General features: G+C 38.2%; 2 pseudogenes; both read left to right on the top strand.

Moving 5' to 3' along the window:
- Positions 1-998: 998 nt before the first annotated feature.
- On the top strand, positions 999-3,167 carry LOC149173150 (uncharacterized; annotated as a pseudogene).
- Positions 3,168-6,448: 3,281 nt separating this feature from the next.
- On the top strand, positions 6,449-9,178 carry LOC149173149 (uncharacterized; annotated as a pseudogene).
- Positions 9,179-17,108: the final 7,930 nt, after the last annotated feature.

The raw sequence follows: 17,108 nt of genomic DNA, 5'->3' as shown, positions 1-17,108 counted from the left end.
AAAACAATTCCACATATATCTAAAGGAATTGCATCTAACTCAACCTCATCTACAAATGCTGACCCAAAAGAAAACTTTAGTTTGCACTGTCTAGTCACTTGTAGTTGTGCTTTATCATTCAACCATCCTAATGGGTATGACTTCTTATGAGGTGTAGTTGCTAATCCCAATTTCTTTACAATTGCTTCAGAAATCAAATTTACTTGTGAGCCATTATCAAATAAAGTATCAATCTTTTGATTTTTGGAAATAACTCGAATATGGAAAAGCTCATGTCTTTTTCTCTCATGTTATTCATCAATAACAGATTGAGCAAAATTACTAGTAGATGCTTCAGAATTCTTACCTTTTATACCTGTGGCTGCAATGATTGTTTCATCTCCCGAGTCTGACCCCAAATCTTTTTGAATAGCTGCAGTAACTTTCTTCTTCTTGCCCTCAGACTTCTTAGGTCTCAGCTCTGGATGCAGAATCCAACAGTGCTCGTCATCATGCCCCTCCTTTTTATAGTGAGTGCATGAAGCTTTTCCTTTTTGTGCAGTGTTACCCTTCCTTGCTTTCCACTTCTACTTTCTTTTCTCCCTGCTCTTGCTTATAGTGGGTTGGGATGGTCCCCCAACTTCTGGATTTCCATTCTTTCCTCTAGCTTCTAGATGAGTAGTGTTATCACTCAAGAAAAAATTTTAAATTGTTCACCTCAGTTCGATTATCTGTCAAAGGGTTGGTGTCAGTTTTGGGCCTAGTCTTTTCATCTTGTTTTAGAGTCTTGTTAAGAGTCTTGCTAGTGTGTCAAATCGGGTCAATTCTCTGTTTTAGTCCATCAATGGTCTCACACCACACCTAAGCTCCATATGTCAATCCTATTTCAAAGTTCACAGCGCAGAAACCTCCGTCTAGGTGATTTCGTAGCGCAAAACACCGATTTTGCACTAACTGCGCTATGAAATCGGGAATTCGTGCTGATCCATAGCAAATCTCACCCCAGCTGTCATCCCGATAGCTTGCCAGCCGACATTAGTTCCATTGAATGACTTCAAGCAACGCGCTAAAACTCCATTGCGTTTTAACATCAGTTTTCTAGATTGACATATTCACGGTCCAATCTAGTAGGTGTTTGAAGGGATTTTTCATCTCGGGCTCGAAGAAATTCGGCAATTAAAAAATATAGAGCGGTAGAACAGTAGCAAATTTGTGGTTCTAGCCGCTAATCCCCAATAATTTAGAAGCAATTTCAATAGTTATTGCTGCCGCCATTTGATGGGTATGCAGGTCGAAGCCCCGGACGTTAATCGATTGACAGGGATGGGCACGAGCACTGCAACTAACAAAGAGGTGCTTTCTGTTGCCAGATTGTGGATACGCCAGGCTCTAATCTCCGTCTCACAGGGGGATGCAACATGTTATAATCAACTCCTTCAAGACCTTAATAATATTGAAGCTGGGGATCCTTCTCAGGAAGCAGCTTTTGTGATGACATTGAAGGCCCTTTCTCAGTCAGTCTCCTCTATTAATGAACACCACCATGGTTCTCTTCTTAGTTTTGTGCTTGGTATGAGCTTTTGGAATTTCAGTTTGGATGTAGCAGATGGGTTAGTGGAAGTTATCATCAATTTGGTGACATCAAATGGAGGATTAGTGGATAGGTGCTTAGACATGCTTGTCAAGAATTTTCTTCCGCCTTCATGTGGATTACCACCTTCATGGATTCCCTTACCAGGCGCTTGATTTTAGGTGGGCTAACTGCAGACCAACTCCTCCAGAAGAAAACAGAACAGCTAGCAAGGAAAAGCGAAATTCTGGACCAAGTGCATTTGGCAATACAACAAATTGCAGAGCTTGTGCCAACTGCTTCATTAAGGTTGCAACAAATAATTATTCGAAGGATGCCACACAGAGTTATTCATAAAGACTGGAATGCCTTGTATGTTGAGAACATGCTTAGAGTGGAGAGCAGTGCTGTTGGGGAAATTATTGGTAATAGATTACTTATGGCAGTGGTGGACAGGCTTATTGAAATTGATGTTGAAATAAAATGGGAACACATTTTACATGAAGACTCAAGCAAGGTGTACATATTTGACATGGAAATGGAAGATGATGAAGAAAATGAAGAACCTGGGAAGCCTGGTAGCGAGGCAAATGTTGAATTGCCAAAACCTTCTTCTATGCAGAGTCTGGGGGGTGTTGCAGATAAGATGGATGTATTAATGGAAATGACTTTAGAACATCTGAAATTATGTGCTGATGAGGGTCGCCTGCCACAGGTCTATGATACACTCATGCACTCATTTCAATCAACTATTTTGAATACTCACAAGTCTAAGTTTACTCAGTTTCTTGTCTTCTATCTATGCTCTCTGGCTCCAAAGACATGCGGTGCAAACTTTGCTTCAATGCTGTGTGATATTTTTGTCAATAAATCTCGCCCACGGAATACAAGGATGACTGCAGCTGCTTACCTATCTAGTTATTTGTCTCGTGCTAAATACCTACCTTTATCTGTTGTTTCTGCATCATTAAGAAGGTTGGTGGATTGGTGCTTGCAATACTCGTATAATCATAACGAGGAGAGGAAGCCTGTGAATCCAGGAGTGCATGGGGTATTCTATTCAGCATGTCAGGCTGTTATGTATATACTTTGCTTCCGAATGAAGTCGCTTATAGATGATCCTGAACAGAGATTACTGTTAGAGAAGTTACCACTGAAAAAGATTATTGAGCACAAGTTGAATCCTTTAAAGATTTGTTTGCCATCAGTCGTAGAAGAATTTCTAAGGCAGGTTAAAGCAGTTCATCTATTTGACGTTTTAGGCTTCACAAGTTCAAAGAACATAATTGAAACAGAGGAATCCAAGGCCTTTGAGGGTGTTGAGAGACTCGACATGTTCTTTCCATTTGACCCATATTTACTGAAATGCTCAGACAGATCTATCAGACCAAATTTTACTTTTTGGTCAATGGTTCAGACTCCAGTTGAGGATAATCAGAAGGTTTCTCTGAAAGAAGAAACTGAACTAAAAGAAAGTGCTAACCTCTTGCAAAATGCCATAGAGATGACTTCTGGGAAGGCTCTGGCTTCACCAGATGCACAACATTTTTGGTTTAACGGGTCATTGATGAACATGAGGGAAGGCCTTCATATGTGTTCATTGGCAGACACACAGTAGAAAAAAGACAATCCAAAGGTCTTACATGCAGATATCTCTTGTTCAGGGATAAAAACCCAAGACAATGAACTTCGTTTTAGCCTCTTATGTCAAGCAGCTATTGAAGCTCCAAGGATTCTTAATCTCTCAAGCAGTGAACACTTTAGTGGACCTTATGGGGAGGATTTTGTCTTCATTGCCAATGATTGGCATACATCTCTTCTTCCTTGTTACTTGAAGACAGTCAGATTTTGGGTTGAAACTGTGTTTTTGGAATTACCCAGCAGTTTCGTAGCGTGCTACGAAACTGCTGAAGAGGATGCCTAACGCTCAGCAGTTTCGTAGTGCGCTACGAAACTGTTGAAGCTACATAATTTAAACTCAGTCAACCGATTTTGTGAGACCGAGGGAAAAGTTTTGAAAAAGGAATATCCTCAAAGAGTGATTTAAAGGTATCAACTTTAAACAAGGGCAAGACAGGTAGAAGAAACATATATTCGAACCCAATTCTGAACTTTTTGTTATAAAGTGGTCACATTTACTAGTCCATGGTATGTCAGACAGCTTGGAGGAGGTTTTTATCTTCACACATGGCAAAGGTGGACAACAGATCAAGGACGTGGCATTCTGATATGTTTTGTATAATCAAAGATGAAGGGCATAGTTCATTGGATTCGAACATCTTTGAGAAAAACCAAAGGCCGATAAACAGGGACAGTTTTCTATTTTTCAGGGGCAATGGAGAAAGTGCGACATCAAAGTCTAGCAAGCAGCTACAAACACCTACCACATCCAAACTAAAAGAGACCACTTGTCAGGGAATAAATCTTGATTGTAATAAATGCTATGTTCAGCATGATGTAGAATTAGAATCCTAATTGTTTTAGGTTTCTAGAGCTGTCAATTAGTAGTCAGTTGTATTTATTAGTTTGTTAAAGGGTTAATAGGTGTCATTAGAAGTAGTGTTCGAATTCCCCTCATGCTGGAGGAGGAATCTCGATTAGTTAGAATAAGAGTTATATATATAGCTGAAACAACAATGTAATGAGGGTTGGAAAACTTTAAGACAGAGCATTGTATTTGGCTTATGTAAAGACAGAGTTTCAGTAATATAATTTGGCTTTACTTCTCAGGATTCATGAAGGATTTCTATGTTCAGAATGTGTGATCTTTTCCTTTCCTTAATTTTTTACAGTTGTATAGATGTATAATCACTCAGAATTCACTGATTGTGCTCTGATTTCCTGTATGCATTTATAAACTGTGGTTCCATATGAGTTGTGTTCTGAATATTCAAACGCTGAATGCCCTGACTTCTATGTAAAGTCAAGATCATTGTTTATTAAGGTGTTGTTTACTCCATAGGCCCAATGGAAACTTGTTTAATGTTTTTCCAGCATCCATATTTGTCTCAGTTATTTCACAAAGAGTTAGCCATCTTATCTTAATTAAAATCACAAACCCATCTAGAGAGAGCCCTCTCAAGTTGAGGAGGCTAAGCCTCAGCCTAAAGTAGGTTTGAAATAGTTACTTAGAGTCAACCTGACCAGCAGCCTATCAGGGTCTGATTTTTAGATAACATTTTGGTGCGTCTGCCGGGAGTCTGAAGATTATTCTTTCCCGAAATCATGAAGCTGAACTTCTGAAGGTAGCAGGAGCTCAAAAGGTTTTCGAGGCTGCAATCTACCTTGGCGACTCCATTGTTGAAGAATTCGAAATTCATACATTCATGGTGATTCCACTGGAGTTATGAAGGACCCAGATGCTACCATTCTTATTTCAAGGTATGCATGCATAAATTTTTCAGGAATTCATGGTTTCCCAAATCATTTTCCCAAGGATGCATATTGTCTAAGGAATAGTCCAAAATTCAATGGAGAAGATTTGAGTTTAACTTTGAAGCATATATCAGATTTTTGTGATTTTACAGAGCTTCTTAGAGTTAAACATGAGGATGTTTGCATTATGTTGTTCTATGATTCATTTCAAGGGAAATGTAAACAATGGATTGAAAGCTTTCCTGCCAAATCCATTAAGTCATTTGAAGACTTTTGGTTTATGTTTTTGGAGGAATGGATAGATAGATCAGAGTTGGTGGCAAAATCTCCTTCAATTCAAGGTTTCAAACAATGGAATAATGATCATAGTAATGGAGAAACAGATGAAAATTTTTCTTTGTCCTTGTCCTCGTATCTAAAATCATTTGAGTGTAAGGCAGAGGATAAGATGAAATTTTTGAATGAAGTTGCTAATGACATTGAGAAAGACATTGAAGGTTTACAAGGTCAAATTCAGGCATATAGTCTTCATAATCATGATCATTATTTTCATAAGCTTTCTATGGCAGAACATAAGGAGAGAGTGTTGCTTCCTTTCTCTTTCACGATTGAGGAACTGCACACTGTTGTTGAAGATCAGTTTGCACAACCAGAAAGTTACAAGAATCATCAAGCTGATCATGTATTCTGGGATCCTATAACTAAATACATGGAAGAGTTTTACTCTCCAGTTTTTCAGTTTTTCTATGAAGATTAGAGGCAATTTCAGTGGCAGTGGTCATCACAATATCATTGTGGCTCTGAACTCCGATGCAGTCAAAAAACTCAAATATCAGATAAGACAAATGATTGGCTACATTGGAAATTTCACATTGATTGAGCTGAAAGAAGTTTGAATTGATAGGGTAGGTAGGTAGGAAAATGCAAATAAGCTCAAGGTTGACTGAGCATTTTTTTCAGTAGATGTAGATTTCTTTCTCCTACAGTGATCATCAAGCTTAAGCCCGAGGTGAAGGCCCAAGACGCTGGAAAGGGATGTTTGTCAAGCAAATTTCCGTTTGTAATAAAAAAGATGAAACACTGGACTTACGAGTTCTTAGTGTACTACAGGAGCACACTATCCCAAGTGGAGCCACTGTTATCACTCAAGAAAAAATTTTAAATTGTTCACCTCAGTTCAATTATCTGTCAAAGGGTTGGTGTCAGTTTTGGGCCTAGTCTTTTCATCTTGTTTTAGAGTCTTGTTAAGAGTCTTGCTAGTGTGTCAAATTGGGTCAATTCTCTGTTTTAGTCCATCAATGGTCTCACACCACACCTAAGCTCCATATGTCAATCCTATTTCAAAGTTCACAGCGCAGAAACCTCCGTCTAGGTGATTTCGTAGCGCAAAACACCGATTTTGCACTAACTGCGCTATGAAATCGGGAATTCGTGCTGATCCATAGCAAATCTCACCACAGCTGTCATCCCGATAGCTTGCCAGCCGACATTAGTTCCATTGAATGACTTCAAGCAACACGCTAAAACTCCATTGCGTTTTAACATCAGTTTTCTAGATTGACATATTCACGGTCCAATCTAGTAGGTGTTTGAAGGGATTTTTCATCTCGGGCTCGAAGAAATTCGGCAATTAAAAAATATAGAGCGGTAGAACAGTAGCAAATTTGCGGTTCTAGCCGCTAATCCCCAATAATTTAGAAGCAATTTCAATAGTTATTGCCGCCACCATTTGATGGGTATGCAGGTCGAAGCCCCGAACGTTAATCGATTGACAGGGATGGGCACGAGCACTGCAACTGACAAAGAGGTGCTTTCTGTTGCCAGATTGTGGATACGCCAGGCTCTAATCTCCGTCTCATAGGGGGATGCAACATGTTATAATCAACTCCTTCAAGACCTTAATAATATTGAAGCTGGGGATCCTTCTCAGGAAGCAGCTTTTGTGATGACATTGAAGGCCCTTTCTCAGTCAGTCTCCTCTATTAATGAACACCACCATGGTTCTCTTCTTAGTTTTGTGCTTGGTATGAGCTTTTGGAATTTCAGTTTGGATGTAGCAGATGGGTTAGTGGAAGTTATCATCAATTTGGTGACATCAAATGGAGGATTAGTGGATAGGTGCTTAGACATGCTTGTCAAGAATTTTCTTCCGCCTTCATGTGGATTACCACCTTCATGGATTCCCTTACCAGGCGCTTGATTTTAGGTGGGCTAACTGCATACCAACTCCTCCAGAAGAAAACAGAACAGCTAGCAAGGAAAAGCGAAATTCTGGACCAAGTGCATTTGGCAATACAACAAATTGCAGAGCTTGTGCCAACTGCTTCATTAAGGTTGCAACCAATAATTATTCGAAGGATGCCACACAGAGTTATTCATAAAGACTGGAATGCCTTGTATGTTGAGAACATGCTTAGAGTGGAGAGCAGTGCTGTTGGGGAAATTATTGGTAGTAGATTACTTATGGCAGTGGTGGACAGGCTTATTGAAATTGATGTTGAAATAAAATGGGAACACATTTTACATGAAGACTCAAGCAAGGTGTACATATTTGACATGGAAATGGAAGATGATGAAGAAAATGAAGAACCTGGGAAGCCTGGTAGCGAGGCAAATGTTGAATTGCCAAAACCTTCTTCTATGTAGAGTCTGGGGGGTATTGCAGATAAGATGGATGTATTAATGGAAATGACTTTAGAACATCTGAAATTATGTGTTGATGAGGGTCGCCTGCCACAGGTCTATGATACACTCATGCACTCGTTTCAATCAACTATTTTGAATACTCACAAGTCTAAGTTTACTCAGTTTCTTGTCTTCTATCTATGCTCTCTGGCTCCAAAGACATGCGGTGCAAACTTTGCTTCAATGCTGTGTGATATTTTTGTCAATAAATCTCGCCCACGGAATACAAGGATGACTGCAGCTGCTTACCTATCTAGTTATTTGTCTCATGCTAAATACCTACCTTTATCTGTTGTTTCTGCATCATTAAGAAGGTTGGTGGATTGGTGCTTGCAATACTCGTATAATCATAACGAGGAGAGGAAGCCTGTGAATCCAGGAGTGCATGGGGTATTCTATTCAGCATGTCAGGCTGTTATGTATATACTTTGCTTCCGAATGAAGTCGCTTATAGATGATCCTGAACAGAGATTACTGTTAGAGAAGTTACCACTAAAAAAAAAATTATTGAGCACAAGTTGAATCCTTTAAAGATTTGTTTGCCATCAGTCGTAGAAGAATTTCTAAGGCAGGTTAAAGCAGTTCATCTATTTGACGTTTTAGGCTTCACAAGTTCAAAGAACATAATTGAAACAGAGGAATCCAAGGCCTTTGAGGGTGTTGAGAGACTCGACATGTTCTTTCCATTTGACCCATATTTACTGAAATGCTCAGACAGATCTATCAGACCAAATTTTACTTTTTGGTCAATGGTTCAGACTCCAGTTGAGGATAATCAGAAGGTTTCTCTGAAAGAAGAAACTGAACTAAAAGAAAGTGCTAACCTCTTGCAAAATGCCATAGAGATGACTTCTGGGAAGGCTCTGGCTTCACCAGATGCACAACATTTTTGGTTTAACGGGTCATTGATGAACATGAGGGAAGGCCTTCATATGTGTTCATTGGCAGACACACAGCAGAAAAAATACAATCCAAAGGTCTTACATGCAGATATCTCTTGTTCAGGGATAAAAACCCAAGACAATGAACTTCGTTTTAGCCTCTTATGTCAAGCAGCTATTGAAGCTCCAAGGATTCTTAATCTCTCAAGCAGTGAACACTTTAGTGGACCTTATGGGGAGGATTTTGTCTTCATTGCCAATGATTGGCATACATCTCTTCTTCCTTGTTACTTGAAGACAGTCAAATTTTGGGTTGAAACTGTGTTTTTGGAATTACCCAGCAGTTTCGTAGCGCGCTATGAAACTGCTGAAGAGGATGCCTAACGCTCAGTAGTTTTGTAGTGCGCTACGAAACTGTTGAAGCTACATAATTTAAACTCAGTCAACCGATTTTGTGAGACCGAGGGAAAAGTTTTGAAAAAGGAATATCCTCAAAGAGTGATTTAAAGGTATCAACTTTAAACAAGGGCAAGACAGGTAGAAGAAACATATATTCGAACCCAATTCTGAACTTTTTGTTATAAAGTGGTCACATTTACTAGTCCATGGTATGTCAGACAGCTTGGAGGAGGTTTTTATCTTCACACATGGCAAAGGTGGACAGCAGATCAAGGACGTGGCATTCTGATATGTTTTGTATAATCAAAGATGAAGGGCATAATTCATTGGATTCGAACATCTTTGAGAAAAACCAAAGGCCGATAAACAGGGACAGTTTTCTATTTTTCAGGGGCAATGGAGAAAGTGCGACATCAAAGTCCAGCAAGCAGCTACAAACACCTACCACATCCAAACTAAAAGAGACCACTTGTCAGGGAATAAATCTTGATTGTAATAAATGCTATGTTCAGCATGATGTAGAATTAGAATCCTAATTGTTTTAGGTTTCTAGAGCTGTCAATTAGTAGTCAGTTGTATTTATTAGTTTGTTAAAGGGTTAATAGGTGTCATTAGAAGTAGTGTTCGAATTCCCCTCATGCTGGAGGAGGAATCTCTATTAGTTAGAATAAGAGTTATATATATAGCTGAAACAGCAATGTAATGAGGGTGGGAAAACTTTATGACAGAGCATTGTATTTGGCTTATGTAAAGACAGAGTTTCAGTAATATAATTTGGCTTTACTTCTCAGGATTCATGAAGGATTTCTATGTTCAAAATGTGTGATCTTTTCCTTTCCTTAATTTTTTACATTTGTATAGATGTATAATCACTCAGAATTCACTGATTGTGCTCTGATTTCCTGTATGCATTTATAAACTGTGGTTCCATATGAGTTGTGTTCTGAATATTCAAATGCTGAATGCCCTGACTTCTATGTAAAGTCAAGATCATTGTTTATTAAGGTGTTGTTGACTCCATAGGCCCAATGGAAACTTGTTTAATGTTTTTCCAGCATCCATATTTGTCTCAGTTATTTCACAAAGAGTTAGCCATCTTATCTTAATTAAAATCACAAACCCATCTAGAGAGAGCCCTCTCAGGTTGAGGAGGCTAAGCCTCAGCCTAAAGTAGGTTTGAAATAGTTACTTAGAGTCAACCTGACCAGCAGCCTATCAGGGTCTGATTTTGAGATAACAAGTAGCTTGTACATATACCTCATCTATACTAGTGGGATTAAACATGAGGATGGTATGCCTCATGTAGCTATGTAGACCACCAATGTACTTCAAAAGAGTCTCTGGTGAGTCTAATGAGATACCCAACATCAATGCTCTCTTTCTGAACTCTTGAGTATACCCTTGCACACTTTGCCCCTTCAACTGCCGAAGAGTTTGCCAACTCATCATGGCTTGTTGCATGTAGGCCAATGGGTAGAACTGCTTTTGGATTGCAGTAACAAATTCACTCCAGACAAAGATGGTCTTACCATGTCTTTTCATATCAGCTTGGGTTCTGCCTTCCCACCAAACCAAGGCAGTGCCTCCTAGGCGTAGGCTTGCCAGCTGAATCTTGCTCTTGTCTGAGTCTATGTTCTGTACTCTGCAATACACATCAATTTGTCTAATCCAATTGCCCAACTTTTTAGCATTTAGCTCTCCATCATATATAGGCAAATCAAATTTCACATCTAGTTTAATCAAATATGCTTTCTTATGATGCACAGGGCTATTAGGAGGTGTGAGGAAGCTTTCTTCTTTCCCCTTTCCTTTGGAGTGGTTTTGGGAATGAGATTCATCTTCTTCTTTATCTTGTTTAGAGCTTGATGAATCTCCATCCTTATGCTTTCTAAAGTCCCTATACATTTCTTCTACCATAGACTTTATAGCTAGGAAAATTTCTAGGAATTGAGGGTCTGGCCCCATAGAACCTTCCTCTGACATTGTCTTCCGAGAATAGACTCTCCCAATTTCAGGATTAGTTTCCACCAACTCTACTTCTCCTAATTTGAGCTTTGATCTAGTGAGCATTCATAGCTAAACCAACACAAGCTTGTCTAACCTTACAACCTTGAGCTCTGATACCACTTGATCTGATATTCACCCTATGAGTGACATCAGTTAAAGATTTATTAACCAAAAGGTATTACAGACTCATGTGCTGGTGTGTGTTCTGTGTCATTTAAGCAATGGATCGATCAGATTGCTAATACACAGACATTTAAATGGAAAGATAGTAGAGAAATACAGTAAGCAACACAAAGGCACAAACAATTTTAATAAGGAGTTCACCCTATTCTCCAGGGCTACGTCTCCGGTCCAGCTTCAGTGGTGGCCTTGTTTTATTATGTCTTTAAGCAGAGAAATTACAAATACAGGGACTCAATGCCAGTTCTCCTGAAATAGGTTTGCTTGGCAGGGTGGTTCTTGGATTCCCTAAGCCACTCAGAGTACACAGACTCTTGTTCTTCCTACCAGCTCTGTGACCCACGGTCTACAGTGGAAAGAGCCAACTGTGATGCTCAATCCGGACAAATTCCTCTATGGGAAGGCTTGAATCTTCAAGATCTATGGTGCTCGATGCTGCCTGTGGTCATCTCGACCCTCTGTCTCCTCTGCTTGGCTTTACTGCTCTTTGTGTTCAGTCCTCCTCTCAGGGGCCACTGTTCACTGTCTTTCTTCATCTCTATTCCTCCGTAATTCGACTGTCTCTGTTCATGGCTTTAGCCATTAGATCCTCATGTCTGTTCGGTTCTTCTCCCACCTATGTCGATTCTCCTTCGGCTTGCATGCTGTGAGTTCCCTGTTCAGCATCAGCATGAATGCTCGGGAAGTAGCCACGTGTCTCCCTCTAACTGGTGTCAGCATGCTTCGTCGGTTCGTTTCTTCCGTTATGTCGGGTATGCATTCTTTCTCCACCGTGGCGGTCAAACGGATTCCAAATCCCTTTAGAACGTGGCTTGATTTCTTGTCGATTTTGCTTCTTTTCATCGGGCACAATCTCAGTCGTTCGATCTAGGCTTCTCCAGATCCAACGTCATACGCATGTCGAGCATGGTCAACTTGCTCGACCGATAGCGCGTGTTCGCAGTGGTTTTTCTCTCACCTCCGTTGCCATGCATCGATCGTTGAGTGTGATCGCTATGCTTCCTCCAAAACCTATTACAGTTCAAGGGTGCCCCGATCAATACTGCCAGTTTTCCAGAGCACGGGTCCCGCCTTTATCCTTTAGCCCTTTTTCCTTTTTCCGCCCGCGGTTCTCCAGCTCCCAACGTGACCAAGTGCTTAAGGCTTTTCCATTTCGGCCCTATTTGCCCAGCGATGCGCGCTAATCGCACATCAAAATCGCCTCCTTTTCCTGATCCGGGGCTCCCAGGGGTTGTTTTGGCCTCCTGCGCAGTCTCTATGGGCCTCGGTCAGCGTGCTTTGGCCGAGGTCCTCGTCGTTCCACGCCAGCTGCCATGGCCACTGGTTTAAGGCATTTTTTATCACTGTTTTGTAGTTTTCAAAGATTTGTTCGACCTGATTTAGTCATGATTCTTTGACAGTCGGTTATGGATCTGATTCGGATCACATGTCCACCTTCTCCATCAATTGATTAAGTCGCTCGTTATGGTCATCAAGTCTTTTGGTGGCTTCCTCAAACTTGTTGTCTCTTTGTAATATCTTTTCCATCATTAATGTTAACTTCTTTTGGCCCTCATTAAATTATGTTTGCGCTTTTTCTAAATTGCCAAGACAATATCACACGCCATTGATGTCGTCTCTACAATGACTAATGTCAGCTTGTAGTTCTTCATTATTGACCATTATGCCTTTTTTCTTAGAGAACCCCACCTTAATTTAATTATATATATATATATATATATATATATATATATATATATCTATATATATATATATTATTTTTATATAAAAAATTAGTTTTATATTAACTCTTTATATAATTATTAATTCAATTAAATTGTATATCAAGTTGACTATATATATATATATATATAAAACGTTCAATGTAAAATTGTGTTGGGGAGATAGATGTTTGTTATGACGATTTGGAGTATGGTTAGACCATGCGTTGAATAAGTCAAGGAAAATGTATGCGAGAGGAAGGCACGGGGAAAAGAAGTGATGATTGTTGTTGGAAACTTATGTGACTAGCGTTACGGGGAACAACGACAGATACAAGTTAGGAATGGTCAGAACAACGCATGTCGGTATGACGAGTGATGTCGTGGGGGACAGAATAGAGTGGAATTTTGAATCATCGATGATCGGGAGAACAATGTAGACGCCCGACAGGGTCTTAACAAAGAACAACTCGATCAGAACGTTGCGACGAGAACGAGGTGGTGTTTGTAAGGAAATAAGAACAATGGACGCGACATAATCATTGGGAACAAGGGGATAAGTGGAGCAGGACAATGGCAACACAGGTAGATATGATTGACCATGGAGAGCATGTGGAAGATGAGATTGAACAATGAACAACAAAAAGATAGTGTGGTTATAGGTGAAGGCGGAGAATCGATGCTCTGATACCACTATAGTGAGGAAACCAGTACACAATAATGTAATTCTGTGTAAATTGTGTGTGTGAGTGTAAGTAAGTAATTGTATTATTAAATAAGAACTGAATGGCGATTACAATCCTTCATGGCAGTGTGCCTATATAGGCATTGACTGGCCATGAAGGTGAGTGGTCACACCTTTTAACCCTTTCCCTTTCATAATTAATGGGCTATTAATTATTTTATTTATTATGAATATTATTATTTTAATATTATTTATATAGCTAACTACCACCATGACCAAGTACGTTAGTGACTCGACTTAATGTTGTTAATGAACTTTTTTATTCACAACAACAATTATCCATGGAATGGCTCAAGTCACATACCCTAGAGGTTTTGAGACTATCCAAAGGACAACGTCTTGCAAAATGACACCGAGATCAAAATACTTCTTGAAATTCTTCCTGATTTCTTTATCGTGCAAAAATTCCAATTGTGAATTTAGAGAGCTAATATATTCAAATAAATTACTAATTTCATTTCCTATAACTCTTGTTTCTACAACAAATTTCAAAAAACGAGAGAAAATTTCTCTAGAACTCTTACCATCTTTGAAGATTCCTCCTTCAAATATTCCTGCCAGCTGGTTAGTAGATTGGGTGGTTCTTACAACACCACTTAAATAAAATGATAATATTTGTTTTTTTTCAAATTTCTACTTCTATTCATGCATTCTATATGACCTGGAACTACCTGCAAAGGGCATACCTCACCACAAGTTAGCTAGGGTGTGTGGATAGGTTCTTACCTTATATCTTTAATATCCAACGTTCTCGGAGTCAAGAATGCACCTACAACCAAATATTAGTGTGGTAGTGTTATTTCACTGCCTCCCTGGCAACGACACCAAAATGTTGGGGAAATTATTTGCTTAAAAAAAGCAACTAATCACCTAGACATTAATTATCAACCTAAGGAACATATTTTCATTTCAAGGCAAATGAAAAAATATATGCAAGTAATTGCCAACAACTAACACTGGTTCTACATGATTTTTCTCTACACTAGAAAGCTCACTCAACAAGAAATTAAATGTAAGACTTGGATAACAATGCTAAATTTAAAAAGCAGAAAGTAAATGACAAGAAAAAAAATCCTAATCACAGAACTTGAATCAATACTAAATCAAACGACACCTTGCTGAATTGGAAATTTAACGCATTGCACCCAACAAAATTCAAATGCTAATCTAGAGCAATAAATTAATATAAATCTAGAAATTGCAGGAAACAACAAATATGGAAAATGTAGCAAACAACAAATGACTTGAAAAAAAAGGAAATTTAATTTAAGGAACATTAATTGAAATTCAAAGAAACAACAACTAATTAAAAAGAAAAAGCACACAACTAATCTACTTTACGTGTTCAAGGTAGTTCCTTGTCTAAGGTAGTGGACCGAACTGTTCGAGAGTTAGTTCTGCCTTGAGTAATAATTCAAATTAGGTTAAGAATAACAAATGAAAAACTCAATGTATAACTACATTCATTAAAATATCTCATTTACAACAGAATGAAGTTCTTAGCTTTGCCTCAAATTCAACAATTTTCTATCATTTCTCTTTGATCTTTGGTTCCATTTAAATACACAGAGAGCAAAGGGTAATTACAACTAAACTGATTACAAAATGATTTCCCATTACAGTTTTAGATTGATTACAAAATATCAATAAGCAATATGAGATATGAAATATCTCTCCATCAACATTCAACTAGAACAAGTCAAATTTGGAATTGTAATTGGGAGAATACCAAATTTTGGAAAATTTCTCTCTTATAAACTAATTTGGTCTATTCTGCACAAAACACATGTCGTGGAATTTCCAGATTTGTCCTCATTTGCCCGTAAAATCCAACGCAAAATCATCGCCTCTTATCCCAACAAATTTCTGAGTTTGAATATTTGACTATGAGTTGGAGCTCAGATTTGCAATCTAGAAGAGATCTTTGAGGTTAAAATCGTGAGTGATGTTATAAAATCCATTCATAAAGCATCATTGGAAAAATTATGCATAATAGTTTTCAATATATTAAAAATAAAGGAAAATAAACATTACTTATCCATAAGAGCATAAATAATTATTAAATGGAATTATATGGTAAATTATTATAAATGACGTGATAAAATAATTGTAGAAATGGATGAAATAGATGTTAAGAAATGATAATTAAAATGACAAATTAGTGGCCCAACATCAGGCCAAACATGTCTCTTGGAATTGAATTTGTGTGGGTGGGAGAATAAACCAAGCTCCCAACCACTCGAGCTACTAACCCAGGACTTAATAAATATATTATAATAATAGCATAATTTTGGGTTAGTTATGACCTTAAAATTATATTAGTAGATACATAACAATACTAATATAATTTTAAGGCCATAGTTAAGCCAAACACCAAATTGGTGTATGAAACCCCCTTGTTTGTGGGACAAGAGACCTCTCTTTGCACAACAATTTAACTACAAAAATATTTTGAGGTGTATGTCTTAGTTTGGTAGCTTGAGTGGTTGGTAGCACAATTTAGTAGCTTGAGTGGTTGAAAGGACAATTTGTTCTCTCATCCACTAGGGTTCGACTCCAAGGGATATGTTTTACCTGTTGTCGTAATGCTGAGTAGGCACCCTCACTTATGTGACATATCTGCTTTTTCTAGGTCATAAGTTATTGTTATATGTGACAGACATGCTATTCGATATACTCTTGGCGTTTTAGCGGTAGCCAAAAGATTTAACCATGGGTTTTACCCAAATTACTCCAACGTGTTGTGATTCACCATGGTTAAATTAAATAGATAAATAAATTATTGAGGTGTATATAGTTTATCCCTCCAAATAATATGAAGTCATCTCATACAATGTTTAAGTGGAATATTAAAATTTATATTCATTTTTTTAATTAATAGCGACAATTATATATATATATATATATATATATATATATATATATATATATATACACACACACACATATACATATACATATACATATATTGGTATTACCTAAATCTAGACAACACCTATGGAATAGGCGAGGTCTGACTCGAGGCACCTAATTGGGGATGTGTGAACCAAATTTCTGCAACTTAAAAGGGAATGAGAATCCATATTGTTCATCGTCCTATCTTGTCCAAGCCCAAGGTCCCATGTATAACAGCCATGATAGTTACTAATATCAAACCCAAATCATTATCAATAGCAAAAAATAAAAGGGACCAAATAGTATTAGCCACATATTATCCTCGTTCAACCATGAATAACACAACTAAATGCTACACACACAAGGGATTATCATTCAACCACAAAACGCAGAGATATATAAGTCCAAATATCATTATATTACCATAATGGGTGCCAATCATATTACATCATCTCTTTACTACAGGGTTGCTCTCGGCTCACCATCTTAGTTCATCAATATATAGTTACAGAGTTACTAGTCAGTCATCTTGCTAATTAAGTGGCTAACTGACCAACCCACAGAGAGGAATAGAGCAACGAACATAACAACACATGTCAAAATAAATCATAATAGAACATAAGCAAACCTCGAACCCTAATCTTGTCAGCTTCTACAAACTTATGCAAGATTACATGCATGCATTTTATGTA

The sequence above is a fragment of the Pinus tabuliformis genome, chromosome 4_2, assembly GCF_031772625.1.
Source record: "Pinus tabuliformis cultivar Carrire ecotype Pingquan chromosome 4_2, CPIR1, whole genome shotgun sequence".
In the NCBI taxonomy this organism is placed as follows: domain Eukaryota; kingdom Viridiplantae; phylum Streptophyta; class Pinopsida; order Pinales; family Pinaceae; genus Pinus; species Pinus tabuliformis.
The sequence above is the reverse complement of the archived record's forward strand: the minus strand, read 5'-3'. Positions and strand labels throughout refer to the sequence as shown.